This window comes from Cricetulus griseus, chromosome X, assembly GCF_003668045.3.
Source record: "Cricetulus griseus strain 17A/GY chromosome X, alternate assembly CriGri-PICRH-1.0, whole genome shotgun sequence".
NCBI classification, from domain to species: Eukaryota; Metazoa; Chordata; class Mammalia; order Rodentia; family Cricetidae; genus Cricetulus; species Cricetulus griseus.
This window is the reverse complement of record NC_048604.1, coordinates 49,450,182-49,467,368: the sequence shown is the minus strand read 5'-3', so window position 1 is coordinate 49,467,368 and position 17,187 is coordinate 49,450,182. Positions and strand designations below refer to the sequence as shown.

Genomic DNA, 17,187 nt, shown 5'->3' with positions numbered 1-17,187 from the left:
CTTATGGCTTCCAACTCTAATAAAACTACTAAATTAAAGGCCCTTGGGTGTCATTTAGAGCCATCTACCAAATAAACTATTGTGTCCTGAAAAAGTTAAGCACTTTAGGCCTGGCAGTTTACCATAATTGAAGAGTTAAAAGCAGAAAATATGCAAGTTCTGATTTCTGGCAAATTTGTGTTTTCCAGTGCTGTTGTTGGCAGCTCCCTATGTTATGAGTAGCAACTCTTCTACTTCACCCCTTGTTATTAATTTGTAAAATGAAGCAAATCATTGACCCTTGAATTGCGCTATTATACATGCTCGAGTAATTTCATTTACAAAGAATTTCATTTATTTTATTTATTATTTACGCTCTACCTACTTCCAAAACAATGTGGACTGATCTATCTTAACTAATTATAATTTACATCAAATGTGCTTTTTTCCTAAGACGTGTTCTCATGAAGACACATCTTTACTCACTGTTTCACAGATGCTGTGCTATGGTGCTATGGTATTATACCATATCTCAGCCACCTGAAAATGACTGAATTAACAACACATGGAGTAATGGCTTCAGAAATGGTGTGGCCCATTGGAAAAGAACACACAGTTTAGAGTTATGTATCTAGTTCTTAGAATTATGTGATCTTGGGAAAGTCATATACCATTTCTTTCTCAGGTCTCTTCAGATTTCATTGTAGGAATTAGAGCTACAAGTTGTGTTTCATTGCCTCTACAGTTAGCACTCTGGAAGCCTGGGGAGAAAGGATTGCCATGAATTTAAAGCTAGCTTGACTCACATAGTTTCAGGCCTGGTGGGTTCTGCAGTGAGACAGTTTCAAAAAATTAAATTTCCTAAAGATGTAGGGGTTTATTTTCTGTAGCCTTACAGGGTGATAATAATGCAATAAATATAAAATGTCATGAAATGCCATCTTTTCCCTATTGTTAGTACTAGGTAGGGCAACTGGAAATTGTAGAACAACATTTGTGGTTTTGAGCCCTAGCAGACAAATGACAAAGAGTGATGACAAAACAAAATGCCTAATTTATGGAATTCAGGGTTACTATAAGGGAGGGCCCTGTATACACTGATTGTGATAGAACTCCTCATAGGGTAAGTAGTTCAAATGAAATATCCAGAAGGAAGAGTATTAAATTGATGCTCAAGTTGGAGAATAGGTGAAAAATAGAGTAAAGCAATCTTGTGGGGAATTTCTTCAAAAACACAAACCTTATCACCAGTATCACTTATTTAATTGGCCTTTATGTAGTTTTGTTTTCTATATGCTAAGAACCTCTCAGCAGTAGACTCTTTAATCCTATTAGTCTGAAAATTGTTTCTTTTACGTGATGTGAACATTGCTGTCCAGAGGATCTTATTGTCCATGGGTCTTCCGTTTGCTGGTAGAACTGGGATTTGAATTAGGAAGGTCTAGAATTAACCCCTTAACCAAAATGCTTTAACATCACCCATTGACACAGAAGTGCATTCCTCTGTTTGAATCTGCTACTAGACTCCCTTCTCTGATGTCCTGACATGTAGTTATTCGGATTTTTGACTAATGGGAGAATGGAAAAGGTCCTAAGTATCTCTAGAACTACCAACCACATTTATTAAAGTTCGAATGTAAACCCAAATCTCCATCCCTTGTAACATTCACTCATTGGTCCTGTGCCTGGTTTGCTGCCATCCCTCAGATTATACATTCTTCCACATGATAACTTTTAGAGTGTTATAAAAAAATTACCCGTGCTTTGGCATTGAATTCTGCATTGCCTTTCCCATTTGTTTGGGTATGCAGATAAAAAAGAAAGTGGAATTTAAGAATAATTGGACTGCTTTGAGGCCCCTGGTCTCTACTACGTGTTCAATTCTGAGCCCTCACTAGGACTCTTGCTGGACATCACACTAACTCCCTGTGTTGCTGAGGCCCTGCAGTGTAGGGTCTGCAGGTCAGGTCCCTTCACATGTTCTAGCATATCATAAATGAGGTGGATTTGGGGCCATGAACCAGACCAATGACTGTTTGTGATGAATACTGGCAAGTAGAGATGTACATACAAAGGAGTATATGGGGTGACTTGTTGGGTCACACTGATGCTTCCATGGCAACGTTTATAGTTCCTTCCCCTTTGTTATTTTTCTCATTTTATTTTCATTTTTTCTCTTGAATATTGTTTTATTTTGGGGGTACAGAGGTGGAGGGCAGATGCAAAGGGACGGGGAATGAATGGAATCAAGATACATGATGTGAAAAACACTTAGAATCAATAAATTTATTTTAAAAAGAATAGTTAGAAGGCAGACCTGGGACATGGTTTGGAGTTTAAGTGTACTGGATGTTCTTCCAGGGATCCCAGGTTCACTTTCCAGTACCTATATGGTGTCTCACAACTCTGTAACTTCCAGGGGATCTGAAAATACGAAACCCTTTTCTGGCCTCCATGATCCGCACATGATATGATTCACGCAGACATAAATGCAGGCAAAATGTTCATACAAAAAAAGGTAAAAAATAAAAAGGGATAATTAGAGTATCCCATTATTTCATTGAATACTTATTATGTGCAAAATGTAGCAGATGCTACAATTTGGAGAGAGTGTGAATAGCACCAGATTCATATATATTCATATCTATAATCATGCATGTGCTCTGCTTTTTTATTGTTAGCTAGGATGCTGCAGTTATCTTTAAGATACAAATTGATGGGTAGATCTGTTGCCTGTACTTACTTAAGTCACGTTTTAAATAAACACCAGCTTGCTAGGTGCAGCACAGGATTGCAAATCCATGTGCAGAGACTGCTAATGACCCTTGTATTTCTCACAGTGCCTAGCCCTAGTCCTTTTACAACCTAAAGAGCGATGGAAATTTTTGAATGAATGAATGATTGAGCAAGTGGATAAGTGATTGAAAGACTACAGCATAATATTCGTTAATGGTGTGCTTCATGTCATTGTTCATGTGATACCCCCATGAATTCAATTCAATAAGAAAGACTGTTCTATTCTGTGTGCAAAATTTCTTTAAAGTTTTGTTTGCCAGGTTAAAAAATAGAGAACTAGTGATTTCCCCAGAAATATCTGAATGAAGTATTTGAAAGACAGCAAGGTAATACATCAGCCAGAAGTATATGTCTTTATAGTATTGATCAGTCCCCAACTCTATTTAAAAGACTTGCTGTTATCATCTGAGAAACTGTCTGCCACCACATGAGCCCAGTAGAGGCATTTTTTAGGTTATCACCATGGGGTGCTCCTATGGTGCCAATTATTCTGACTGACATTGTTATCCTAGTTGAAAATGCAGTAAAACTACTGAATCTGTACCCTAACCATTCAAGTGGCTTTTGTATGAAGCATCACAAAGTCACACAGGCAAGTTCAGAGCAGATTTTAACCCTGAAATGTTATCATTTCGTAGACATTGCTTTGTATGCGTGAGATATTTCTGTGTGTATGTATCTATATCTATATCTAGATATTTACATAACATTTTATGTCTGAAATACTTATGTATTTTCATTGTGTATGAATAACTGATAAAATATCCTGCCTATGTTCAAAAACTTCCTCTGTCTATTTGTGAATAGATGGTTATTCTTTCTACTCTCTCATTTGGTAAAATCTTAGCATCATGCATTTATTAATTTCCTGATAATTAGCACTGATAGGAAATATTTATATTTCATAAGTTTTAAGTTGTTTAAAAATAAATTGGTATTGTATTAGGCAAGAACTTGATTGAAGTGATTTCACAATACAACCTAAGATATAATGGGATGGGAGAGGTTCCTTCATTATGTAGGAGATTCTGACAGTACTAGGCTATAATTAATTAACATTCTATTAATGATCTGTAAGGAGTATCAGTAAACAACACTTTAATTAAGTTCATGGGTAATAAATTAATGGGTGTAGAAAATATCACTGAAGACAGGAAAATAATTCAAAGAGACCAGAAATAATACAAAATGATACTGTAACGTGAACTGACTTACTTGTCATCCCCTACTCCACCAACATATGTTCCTTGCATTTGTAGGTTTATGGAAAAGAAGGAAATAACTATCTTGTCAATCATTGTATAGTTTCATGATAGAATGGCTTTTTTATGAGTTGGGTTCTGAATATATTTCTTCATATAGTATTTCAGATTTGTGCAACTTAGGAAGAAAATGACTAATTATGTCATCCAAATGACAGATTTATGAAGAATGTAACTTATATTGAATACAAGCTAGTAGCCATTCCTAGTAAATGCATTCTCTGATTTCCTATGCTCAGAAGCATTTACCACAATTCCCAAGGTCTAATATCTATTTAATGGTAGAGCTGTATTTGAGCCCTGGTACTTCTAAGACATGTCCAATAATAGTATAATAGATGGTATATTTCTGCATATGTGATATAGGTTTGGAGGCATTTATTATGGACTAATTGGTCTATTGCTCTGAGAAACAAGTACGTAAATTACAGTCTTTGATTGTATGGGATCATTTCATTGAGTTAATATTCGTGTTCGGGTAGTGTGTGTGTGTGTTATAATTTTTAATTTTCCAGGAAAAAATGCTGCCATTAAAGAATCGCTTGGTGTATTCTGACCTCACAAAAACCTAGATGGGCAATCGTTTGAAAATCCATTTGTTCCTCTAGTTCTGATTCTGCATCTGTAAAAGTGAAGTTGAACTGGAGAGTGCTCCGAGTTCTGTGTAGCTCTGTTCTCTTCTCAGGGCTTCTAAATACTGTTTCCATTTCAATGTCAATGCTATATGAAACTTGCACGAAAGACAATAAAAATTGGCAAATAGAATTAATATCATTAGAAGAAACGAGTTTATGGTATACCTTGCATTAGGTTGGTTTGCTCTTTTTTTTCAATAGACTTGCAAACATCGTATTAATAACTAAAGTCTGTAGTTTACATTACAGTGCACTTCTTGTCTTGTACATTCAATAGATTGCTGTTGTGGTCCCTGCAGTCCTTAGCAGCTGTGACCTTTTATTTTATTTGGAGGTGCTTTCCGAGTTTGATGAGCAAACCCAGAATCCTGGACATGCTAGATATATTCTTTACAACTCAGCCCCACTACTGATCATTTTACTGTGCCCATAGATTTGCCTTTTACAGAAGGCCATATAGTTGAAATCATACAGTATGGAACTTTCTCCAATTCATTTCTCCTCATTTTCTCTCTGTTTGCTGTGATGATGATGAAATACAGATCAAAACCAACTTGGAGAAGAAAGGGTTTATTTCAGATTGCATTCCATCAGTTAAGGGAAGCCAAAACAGGAGCTTGAAGTAGAAACCACAAGGGATGCTGCTTACTGCCTTGCCTCCTACCCTCTGCTTCCCTAGCTTTTTTATACTACGCAGGGACCCCTGCTTAGGGATGGTACTGGCTAAAATGGGCTGGACCCTCCTACATCAGTTACTAATCAAGAAAATGCCTCACTCACATGCTCATATGCCAGCCTGATCCAGGCAAACCCTCCAACTGGCATGCTTTCTGATAAGTCTGGGGTATGTCTGGTCCCCTCTGCCAAAACTAAGACACTTGTCAATAACTATTCCCCACATCCTTTTGATGATAAATGGCTTATTTCTTTTCTTTCCCATAACTTTATTAATGTTGAGAGCATTCAAAATTCTCTGTAGTATCTTCAGATATCTGACTTGAAATATCCTTTTGGCTAAGTGACAGCCCTTAGTGGTTCAAACGCTAAGAATTCTTTTACTTGCTTTTTTTCAGATATAATAAAAGCTTTATTGGTTAACCCACCCTTTACTAGTGTTCCAATCACAGGCACCACATGTGCTGGAATAGTACTCTACTGAGTACATTGCTAGCAGGCCCATCCCCTGTTGGTTTTACTACATTGTTCAGGCTTGGCCTCCTGCCTCATCCTTCTCAATAACCAATTACAAGGGCTTATGTCAGAGCCTGGCTGCCCTCAAGGTTTTAGTAAAGAGATCTTCACTGTATCAGTGTTCCAGAGATTATATTCATGCAACTCCATGCTCAGGTCACTTCTTATCAATCCTAACTGTTAGAAGCCCAACTCCTGTCATTCCAATTCACTTTTAAGCTTGTGTACCTAACTGTCAGACAACAGCTCCACATTTGGGGTGAATACAAAGGACAGTGGGCATCTTCTTCAAGAGTCTCATGTCATCTCACAGCATACTCACTGCACAACTGAGTTCAGGGTTCCTCCAGGCCTACACTGCTTCAAGCTTTGTGATATAGGGGCTGAAAACTACCTGGCCCTGACTCCACAAAGCTAGGTTCTAACAAGGCTGTTGCATGTTGCATGTTGCTTATTGCTTTTTTATTAATGAATAATAATCAATTGTTCATATGACTAGGAATTACCATTCAATGAAATAAAAACAAAACAAACCTTTCAGGACATGTTCCTGAATTGGCTTGGTCCCTGGCACCAATTTGCAATGTATCACTATGGTGTCACTTCCCCTATGGTTAGTAATTAGTCTTGGCACTGGATTGCTGGGCAAATCAACTGAGTTTTTAAGAACACAAGACAAGCTTTTAGGCATCTGAAGTTTCTGTCTATGCTCTGGGGTTTACTGGGTGACACAGTTCTCTCTTGACTTTGATCCTTCCCTTTATGAAATGAAGGGAGGTGCAAGATGGTTTCTATAGTGTCTCTGAACTCTGAATTGTGATTTTCTGAGCTCATTCCATGTTGTTACAAAAGAAAAAGGGAAATAAAGCAGAAATGAACTGGTCTAAATGAGATCGTGGAACAAAGTCTTGACATTACTTGCACAAGAATTTTAGTTTCTTCTGTTAGACTACTTTTTATTCCCTAATTTTTCACACTGTGTGGCTTTATTTTTGCTTTTCTTATGTCATTTTTGATTATGTAATATGAAAGCCGAAGTGAGATGAACTACATTTTCTTATTTATTTGAGCTTTGACTTCATAGTAAATATCCACCCAGCCTTATTTCTAAAATACACAATTATCTGATGTTCTGAAGACTAATGTTTATGACTTTTTATTCTTACCACTGATGGGGTTATTCTCACATAGTATACCAGATCCAAAAGGATAGTGACTCTTTCTTTCTGTCCAGTACAGCATGTGAAGAATGGGTCTACTGAGAGTAAGTAGAAGAATATGCTTCTCAAGCTAGCACCACTATTTCTAGTCAGGTGACAGACTTACTACAAAGAAATCATCTGGGGCTTAAGTCTCCAGCAAGAAGAAAGGTCAGCAAGTCAGCCTTCCCTTTGACTTGGATGCAGTTTCTGTGGTTACTAGTATTTGCCTACATTATAATTGTGTTCAAAAACACATAGGCACAAATATATAGATAACTTTTCTTAAACTGATGCTTAACTAAGTATAGACTACTGTAATAATATTTTAACTTAAATATCACTTTTTTAAAAAGAAGCTCTTAGTGCTTTTTAGTGTTTAACCTCTTAGATCTGAGAGGTGAGTAAGTCCATATCAAATTAGAATTATATTACAGTAGCTATAATTAAGGAATGACATGAAATCATTTTTAATAGCAGACCTTCTAAATCTGAAGTTTTAAATGAACAGTTTGAGTAATCAATCAAGGTTAACACATTTTTTTAACACGATAGTCATTTTTTTCTAAGTAAATGGTGCTAGAAATATTGTATTTCTTCTAGCTCCTAGAGAAGCTGGGAAGACACTGGATTTCCAAAGTTCTCCTTGCAATCATATAGGTTTGATTTAATTAACAGAGAAAATCTGCATATGCAATAGGGGATAGAGTGTGGATTTTACTTCTTTAATAGTTTGACAAGCAGATTGCAACAAACAAGGCATTTGGAAGCCTGTAAAGGTCCCAGAGGCCTTATAAATATGCAGCACACTTCTCTGTATTTCCCCAGGTCCCTGAGCTAGAGACATGATGAATAAAATTAAAACCACCAGATCTCTTTGTATAGCTTTCAGCGACCACTAATCTAAGCTGAGTAAAGACTATTTTGCAGGTGTGCTTTCAATAGTAGAAAAAGTAAAGTATAATACAAAAATGTGCTTTGACTTTGTATAAGTTCTTCCTAAACTGTAATGTTTTCTATTCTCTCTTTGATGATATATTTCCTTAAACCCAATTCTGAGAGATAATCACCTTATGCCTCCTTGGGTTTGTTTTATATTTAATAGTGTTTTTGAGATACAAATGGGACAAACATTTAGATAAAGTATTTCTCAAAAACTGATATGCTTTCATTTATAAATACATTTTTGGAATGGCATAATCCATCCAGAACAAGTTCTCCTTTAGAATTTGATTTTAATATCTTAATACAATTAGTATTTGCTCTGATTATAGCCATTCATTATTGAGAAGATCTCCCTGGTCCCCTTTTTCAAGGATTTCTTCAAACTTACGGAAATTCACGCATTTGTCTTGAAGTCTTCTCTGTTAGTTAGAAATGGTGGACTCTGTGAGAAGATATATAAGAATAGTTAATGTAAAGCTCAAATCAGAATATTGATATTTGCATTAGAGTTTATTATATTCTGTGGGAGAAAGGTATAATGCACAGCTCTTTCCCATAATCTATAAATTCACAAAAGGTAAATGTTGCATTAATATTAACTATGCCAAACAGTCGTGTAGACTAGCTAAAGAAGCTGTTCTTTTCTACTGTTAACTCTGAAGAAAGGGAAAGTGTCTTGATTTAAAACCCACATCGGGATGTTGCTTTTAAGAAAGCGAACAAAATGATGGGGTATGAAAATTTTATTTACTGATTAAGAACTCAGTTGTAAAGCTTAGGGAATGGGAAAACTAATTTGTCAAATTATACCCTCAGAGTTCAACAATAAACTAGAAGTCTCCTGAGTTTTTATGTAACAGAAGGCACCTGTATTTTGTCTTAATGTGCCTGTGCCTTTAGAACTGCAAGTGAATCACACCCAGAAGTGCTAAAGTGTAATTCCCAGTGACCACTTTCAGTGCAGTTTTGAAAAAATATATCTAAATAACAGGCCAATTGAATTAAGAAAAGTATATTCTTTATCGAATGCATCCCTAATTCTTTCCTGTTATTTTCCTCTTGAAAGTTGTACTTTATGTTTTTGATTTTTTAGCAGTTTCAGCCAGAGGCATCATGGTGTGATGTCAAGTGAGGTAAGGAATCCTTTGAATATGGTATTAGAAGTTCTCCAAATCAACTGATGTTAATAATTTTGGCTGGTGTGTGTGTGTGTGTGTGTGTGTGTGTGTGTGTGTGTGTGTGTGTGTGTGTGTGTGTGTGTGTTTTCTATCTTATCAATAATAGTCTTTTCTGTAATACAGAACAAATTTTATGCGTTGATCATGATGAACATAGCAGATTTCATGTGCTATCATGTTTTAATGTTTCATTATATTTCTGGAAAGCTATTAACTGTTGAGATTCTAGAATGTCATAACAAAAATGAATGTCAGACTTTGGCTTAAAATGGAAGTTATTTATATACTGAGATTTACAAATATTTTCCTGACCCAGTATATTATTCCTCACCCAGTTACACAATTTGCTTGTGGTCACATAAACAGTTGGTCTCAAACTCAGAAATGGCACACGTGTGTATCTCTCTAATATCTATTTCTGTGCCTATCTAATTCCTGACAAGGAAGTATTTGTTTATAATTCCTAATACAAATGAAACTACTTATGAATAGCCTCTACCTGAATGATGACAATATTAGTCTATGAGACAGATATGGTTCTTACACTTTTGAAACAGTAGTTTATAATAATTCAGTAAGTTCCCAAACTCACATAGGTAATGTATACTTTTGGAGCTAGTAATCTGACTGAGTTACATCTGAAATGCAAACCCCTTACACTTTTTCAGGTAGTTAATGAGTGTCTGTTCAAAGACAAATTGCTTCCGAGACAGGAACATATTATAACTCTATTCCCATTTTCATACATTTATGTTGAAATGAAGGCCTGGTCCCAGTTGACAAATTTTGACATTTCTTTCTACAACAGTGAATTTTTCCTAACCTCACTTGAAGGTATTTTAATAACCACTATGGCCTTTCCAATGTATGGTGACTATATTACACCACAATATGTTTTCCATTTGTAAACACAATCTCAGTGTAGACACCAGAATGCTAACCTCTAGCATGCTGCACTCGAATATTTAAAATGAAAACTACAGGTCTGGTGAGATGGCTCAGCAGTTAAGAGTATATGTTGTCCTCCAGGTCTGATTCCTGGAACCCACATGACAGCTCACAATGGTCTCTACTTCCAGGGGATCTAGTGCTCTCTTCCAGCCTCCATTTTGAGAGCTCCCCCATTCCCCAAAGCTCCCTTGTAATAATGTCCTCACTTGGTTTTTCACTTTCTGCTTGTCCTACTCAGAGATTCCTAGGTAGAATAGCCACACCCTCTCAGATGTTCCTTTTGGATAGGACAGAAATATGGACACCAGGTCATACTACTATAGAGTGGGATTTAGAGCTTAAAATTTCAAAGGAGGGATAAACATTTGTTTGTCATCCACATAATGACAAAGTGCCAGAGCAAAAGACAGGCCTGTTTAAGTCATGCAGAGTGATTTTAAGTAGGATTATCTGTGAAATTAGTCTGTGAGCCATGTGTCTAAATTGCAATACTGGAGCATGTTTGGAATGTCTATAATCTTCATCAGTCCTATAATAGTGGCATGTTGTTGTCATTGAACAGCATGTGTATAAGGAAAAAGGTGAAAACAAAGAGGAAACAGAATATAGTATAGGAAAGGATAACTAATATTTAACGTTCCCCAGGAATTGAATCTCTGGTATATCTATAATCTTCACAATAACCAATCATTATATAAATTATTTTCATTTGTTTATAATGTAAGATATTGACTATGCACAGAACCAGAGAATATAATGAATACCTGTGAGTGCTTTCTAAAATGAGACTTGTATAGTAAAGAAGTTTGTCTAGTTTATCACATAGCTCCAAACTATGGGTATTCTTAATTACTTAGCAAGCCATGCACTTAACATGTCATTTGTGCAGGTCTCCCATTTCAAAGTTTAGTGTGAATAACACTTCTCTTGCAGCGACTTTATTCTTTAATCTTCATTATTAACTCATGTACTTTATTGCAAGCTTCTTCATAGATACATTCAGAGATAGCCAATCTTTTTAGGGTGCCACTATACTTATGGATATCTCACAGGCAAATGTGCGAAGAATTGTGGACTCTACCAGACAAGTATTGGCTTGTTAAAATGGAAATCTGAACAGCCAGAAAGGAAATAAAATCTTTCTGTTAAACTCATATAAAAACAAATCTTTATTTATGTAACATATCCTATAGTATACTGTGTTCAAATGCTAGTTTCATAATGCTTGACGTTCAATATATATGAACATTTCTTAGCCTTATCAGGAATGTTCAAAATTATTTACAAATATAATATATATTATAATGCCTGTAATCTTTTCTATTTGGTTTGCCTTAACAGTAGGCTCTTTATCTCTTCATTTACAATGTCCATTTAATAGGCTTCCCCAGCAGTTCTCTCTGGTCATTAGTTGCCTTATTTATAACTTAACACCTTGAGTAGCTACATCTCATTTAACTTATTGCTCTTACAAGTTCTTGTAACTCAATCCTAGAATCAGGTTAACATCACCTTAGGAACTTTTAAAACATACTGATACATAGGTACCATCGAAGACCGGTTAAATCTGAAGGTTGGAGTTCAGAGAACCATAGTAGTAGTTACTAACCTTTGACCACTGCCTCGCAGAAGACTACTTAATGGGAGGTGGAAGCAATGAAAACTATATTCTGATAATGTACTCAAACCCTCAAATATTTCTTTGCTTGGAAGATATAGATAGATAGATAGATAGATAGATAGATAGATAGATAGATAGACAGACAGACAGACAGACAGACAGACAGACAGACAGACAGACATAGATAGATAGATGATAATGACAAAAACATAACACATTCATGGCTTATCATCATAAATTTTTCTCCTTTTTTATTAAATTAGAAACAAGATTATTTTACATGTCAGTCCCAGTTCCCCTCCTCCTTCCCTTCTCCCCTGCCCCCCACTAACACCCTACCTATGCAATACCCTTTCTGTCCCCCAGGGAAAGTGAGGTCTTCCATGGAGATTCTTCAGAGACTGTCATATGCTTTGGGATAGGGCCTAGGCCCTCACGCATGTTTCTAGGCTGAGGGAGAATACCTCTATGTGAAATGGGATCCCAAAGTCCATTCCTATGCTAGCAATAAGTACTGATCTACTACAGGAGGCCCTATAGATTTCCGAGGCCTCCTCACTGACACCCACATTCATGGGGTCTGGATCAGTTCCATTCTGGTTTCCCAGTGACCCGTCTGGGGGCCAAGAGCTCCCTCTTGTTCAGGTCAGCTGTTTCTGTGGGTTTCACCAGCCTGATCTTGACCCCTTTGCTCATCACTTCTCCTTCTTTGCAACTGGGTTCCAGTTCAGTTCAGTGTTTAGCTATGGGTATCTGCTTCTACTTCCACCAGCTGCTGGATGAAGGCTCTAGGATGGTATATAAATTACTCGTCAATCTTGTTATCAGGGGAGGGCATTTAAGGTAGCCTCTCCACTGTTGCTTAGATGGTTAGTTGGTGTCATCCTTGTAGATCTCCAGACATTTCCCTAGTGCCTGATTTCGCTTTAAACCTATACTGGCTTCCTCTTTGATGGTATCTCTTATTTTGCTCTCCTCTATACTTCCCCCTACACAACCTTCCTGTTCCCTTATGTCTTCCTCACCCCCCCTTATCCCCTTCTCATTCTCCTAGCTCCCTCTCCCCTCCCCACCATGCTGCCAATTTGCTCAGGAGATCTTGTCCCTTTCCCCTTTCCCCGGGGACCATGTATGTCTCTTTTAGAGTCCTTGTTGCCTAGCTTCTCTGGTGGTGTGGATTATAGGCTGGTAATCCTTTGCTGTAAGTATAAAATCTATATATGAGTGAGCACATACCCTGTTTGTCTTTTTGTGACTTGGTTACCTTGCTCAGAATGGTTTCTTCTAGTTCCAAACATTTACCCAGGAATTTCTATATTTCATTGCCCCCCCCCGCTGAGTAGTACTCCATTGTGTAAATGTACCACATTTTCTCTAAACATTCTTCAGTTGAGGGGCATCTAGGTTGCTTCCAGGTTCTGGCTATTACAAATAATGCTGCTATGAACATAGTTGAACAGATGTCCTTGTTGTAGGAATGTGCTTCTTTTGGGTCTATGCCTAAGAGTGGAATTGCTGCATCTTGTGGTAGACTGATTCCCATTTTCCTGAGGAATCACCATACTGATTTCCAAAGAGGATCTACAAGTTTGCATTCCAACTAGCAATGGAGGAGTGTTCACATATATGTTCTTAAATACAACCTTCCCATTCCATATAATGTTACCTCTATGTGTATAGTCATCAGTGTGGCTGCCTAAATAAGACCAGAACAATGAAGAAACAAATGGTAGTGCTATAACATGAAGTTTTGGAATGCTGAGAGCAGAAGAGATGAACTTTCCCCAAGCAAAAGTTCCCCAATTTATTTCTGTAATTTTAACTGTTGCAATGGTAGTAGTAATGATTGTAATTGACACAGCTTCTAATGGCCCAACTCTTAAAGATCTCCATGAGCAAGCACAGTATATATTATGATCCTTGGTTTATAGGAAGGGAAACAGTTAAGTGATTTGCCAGAAGTTACACAATTAATTATAAGAACAGGACTGAATCAACCTTTCAAAAGGTATGCCTCTACTCTACTAATAGTTCTAGGTTAATCATTAACAGCTACTTAGAGAAGCAATTTTTGTTAATTAATTTTTCCCAGCCTGATCAGTTTCCGATTCCTTCTTCCCTCCTCTCTTCGAAGTCTCTCCCATCAACCTCCCATTTCTCCTCGAATCCACCCACTCCTTCTTTCTCTAGAAGAAGCTTTAAAATCAGCAGTGTGTGCAACGTTTCAAGAGATGTCACTAGATTGTAGCTGAAGTCATTGTCTTTTCTGGTCTCAACACCACCCAAAGACACCACCAAGAAGTCTATGCAAGAAACTTCTTATGTGAAGTGATGACTATTTTCTTCTGGCCAACCTCTAAAAAATCTGTTACATAAATCTCTCATTTGCCTTTTTGCTACAAAGAAAATTGAAATCAGAGGAAGAACTCGCCAGTCTTTTTTTTCTAAATTGAGTATGTGTCAGTTTTTTCTCCTGGGGGGGGATGTAAAATAGAATGGAGTTGACTATTGATTAAATTATGTGATTTAAAGCCAAAGCAGTAAATAGATAAAAAGAAAAAGAAAATTAGCTTTTCCAATTCCTCTCATGTAAGACAATGGCTACACTGGTTATTCTATATTAGCATTATACTTATTTTGCATGTTAAAATTTTATACTTTAAATACATTTGGAGATACTATATGGATACTTAATAAATTAGTCATTTAGAAATGTATGCAAAAATTATTCTTTAAATGGCTGAGCAGTAGTATCCCAGGCATACCCATTCGAGCTTAAGAAGTAAAAAGCAGCTGACAGGCCAGACGAGAGTTCTCTAATTAAATGAAAGAGAAGATTGGATGGAAACAAAAAGTTTAAAAAGATGTATGAACCTACGAAGGACTGAGGCCAAGTGTAGTCTTAGACATTATATAATGCCAACTCTAAATGTGGAGATATGACCCTGGTATTAACTCAACATATCTTATATTTCTACATTCTTTCTTGTGTGGTTCTAATAATTTTTGTTTAATTCTCTATTGTGTTCGCTTTTCTAATTGTTACTCCTAACAAGACTAGAGCTTTAGATATTTAAACATTTACTCTTTCATATTAGTTATAGTAACTAAATTTGGGAAATCTTTCTTGTATAAATATTTGATTATTTTTATAGAATCACTATGTTTGGGTTGATTTAGGTGTTTATTTTCTTATTGTAATTTAAGCAATTAGACTTAATTATACTCTAGGGGAAAACAACATTCTGTTCATAGTCTTGGTTTCACATTTTCTTTATTCTCTTGTCTTTCCGAGATCATTTGTTATTTGCACAAATGGTGATTACAGTTCAGAGTGGCTACTGCAGGAAATGTTATTTGAATTTCAAAGCTACCTTACCCTTCTTATGATAATACTATGCTAAAAACTATATAAGTTAAAATTGTAACAAATGAGACTTGTAGAATACAAGCTGCTTGGTACAGAGGAGATTATATATAAACAGATTGAAGGAAGTTATTTCACTAAATAAATTAACTAGATCCAATCTACAGCCCACCAGCCACCCTTTACCTAGGTGATTCCCTCCTTTTGTATCCTGTTTGCAATTTATGTTTGTCCATGCCACTCCTCAATGTCAATACTGGACTTCACCTCTTAAGTCACAGACAAGCTCTGATTTTTACCCATATTTTTATTATGGCTTGCTTTTCTTTTGTTTTCTTTACTATTGATAGACTAAGCAAGATTTTTATAAAGAGAACACATTAGATTATTTATGATGTCCTGAAAATAATTCAGAAATAGTGTAGCATATATATCTTAATTTATGTATGAAAAAAAGTGAGACCCAGGAAGAAGTAACATCTACAGTGAATAACATTTTCTAATGTATTTATTTTATTGGAGATTGTTTCTACAGAACTTTGTAAAGCATTCTTAGAAATTGCATTTTCTTTGAGTTGTTTAAGTTATATTGTGCATATTAGTTATAGGAAACAGACTAGGTTTTTTTTTACTTATTTCCCATAGACAATTACGGAAATGTCAAGCAACCACATGAAAAAAATCGATAGTACCTAACATAACAATTAAGATATATCATTCTCTATTGAACCTTGAAACTATTTGTTATTCATTATTATCACTACAATGTTTTCTCAAAAATATGTCGACCATACAGTTTAATTGTAAAATAGAGAGTAGCTTTGATAATTTAGCAAATTTTCAACTGATGTTTATGGAATTCCAAGTACATGAAGTTAGAATTTATTTATTCCATTAATGTCATTTCTGTTGCCTTTGGATATGAATCACTTCATGTACTTCTGAAATTTCCTTCTTTCCTTATTTCCCTTGGCTGTCTTCACCAGTCTCATAGCTTCAATCAATCTTTAGACCCAGAGGACTCCCATGTTTATATCTCCCTGTTTTCTTCACTCTTAAACCATTAGCTGTCTTGTTTACACACACACACACACACACACACACACACACACACACACACACACACACACACACACACACACCAATGTATTTCCAGTTCCCTAAACTTAGTGTTTTAAAAGCACTAAAATCATTGGTCTTCTTCTAAAACCTAGTTCTTTGAATGTTAACACTGCTCTTCTCAGTTGTGTAGTTTCTCTCACTGGGGATTGTTTGGGACTTCTTTGTATTGTCATATTCAACAACAACAACTATTATATATTGATAACATCTTCACTATTTGTGCAGTACTGAGGCTTTCATTCTCAAAACCATCCTACTAATTGAGTTATTTTGATCTCCATTTTCCATTTGGATCTGCAGGTATACAAGGAAATTAGATAGCTGTCTAAAACTAAAAGACATTAAATGAAAGAACAAGGTTTCATGTCCACATTGTCTTGCTTTATAATTAAGACTCTTAATCTCATCATGCAATTATTCGATGAGTGATGCTATAATCCCTATTTCTATAATAGATTGGCATCCATATTGTCAATGCTTATTTCTATGTAAGCTCTCTTTCTTATTTTTTAGTTGGGAATCTTTCTATGTAATCCTGGCTGTCCTGGAACTCACAATGTAAACCAGCCTGGCCACAAACTCATGGAGAACCTCCTACCTCTGCATCTTGAGTGTGAACTGCTTAAAGTAAGTGTTTGTACTATCATGCCAAACTCGCTTTACTTTTCAACAGTCTTCATCTAAGCAGATTCTCCAGACTCTTCTTCTCAATAGTCTATTTTTATACTGTCCTAAGATAAATCTCAGCGTAGTTCATTGGGATTCCCCTACACCAAAATAAAAAAAAAAAAAAAGGAAAATCAAAGTAAAAACGGAGAAGCTCCAAAAGCTCATTAAGCCTACATAGGAATTTCCCTATTAACACTCAGTTAGCCTGTGCTCTAAGCAAACCTAATTACATGCTGAAAAACTTTGGTTCTCACACAATGATTAAGCTATCC

General features: G+C 36.1%; 1 protein-coding gene and 1 long non-coding RNA gene across 13 annotated transcripts in view; both read left to right on the top strand.

The window, feature by feature from the left end:
• LOC100768845 (protein diaphanous homolog 2) overlaps positions 1–17,187 on the top strand; it is a 735,817-nt gene that overhangs the window by 470,940 nt on the left and 247,690 nt on the right. The gene's annotated exons all lie outside the window — the stretch shown is intronic.
• LOC113830907 overlaps positions 1–17,187 on the top strand; it is a 61,243-nt gene that overhangs the window by 14,238 nt on the left and 29,818 nt on the right. The window contains exon 3 of one of the 5 annotated variants that reach the window (XR_003488405.2): positions 476–12,112. The exons of the other annotated variants lie outside the window; for them this stretch is intronic. This is a non-coding gene — a long non-coding RNA (uncharacterized LOC113830907). Of the gene's footprint in view, positions 1–475; positions 12,113–17,187 lie in introns of those variants that run through there. 5 annotated transcript variants of the gene reach the window in all.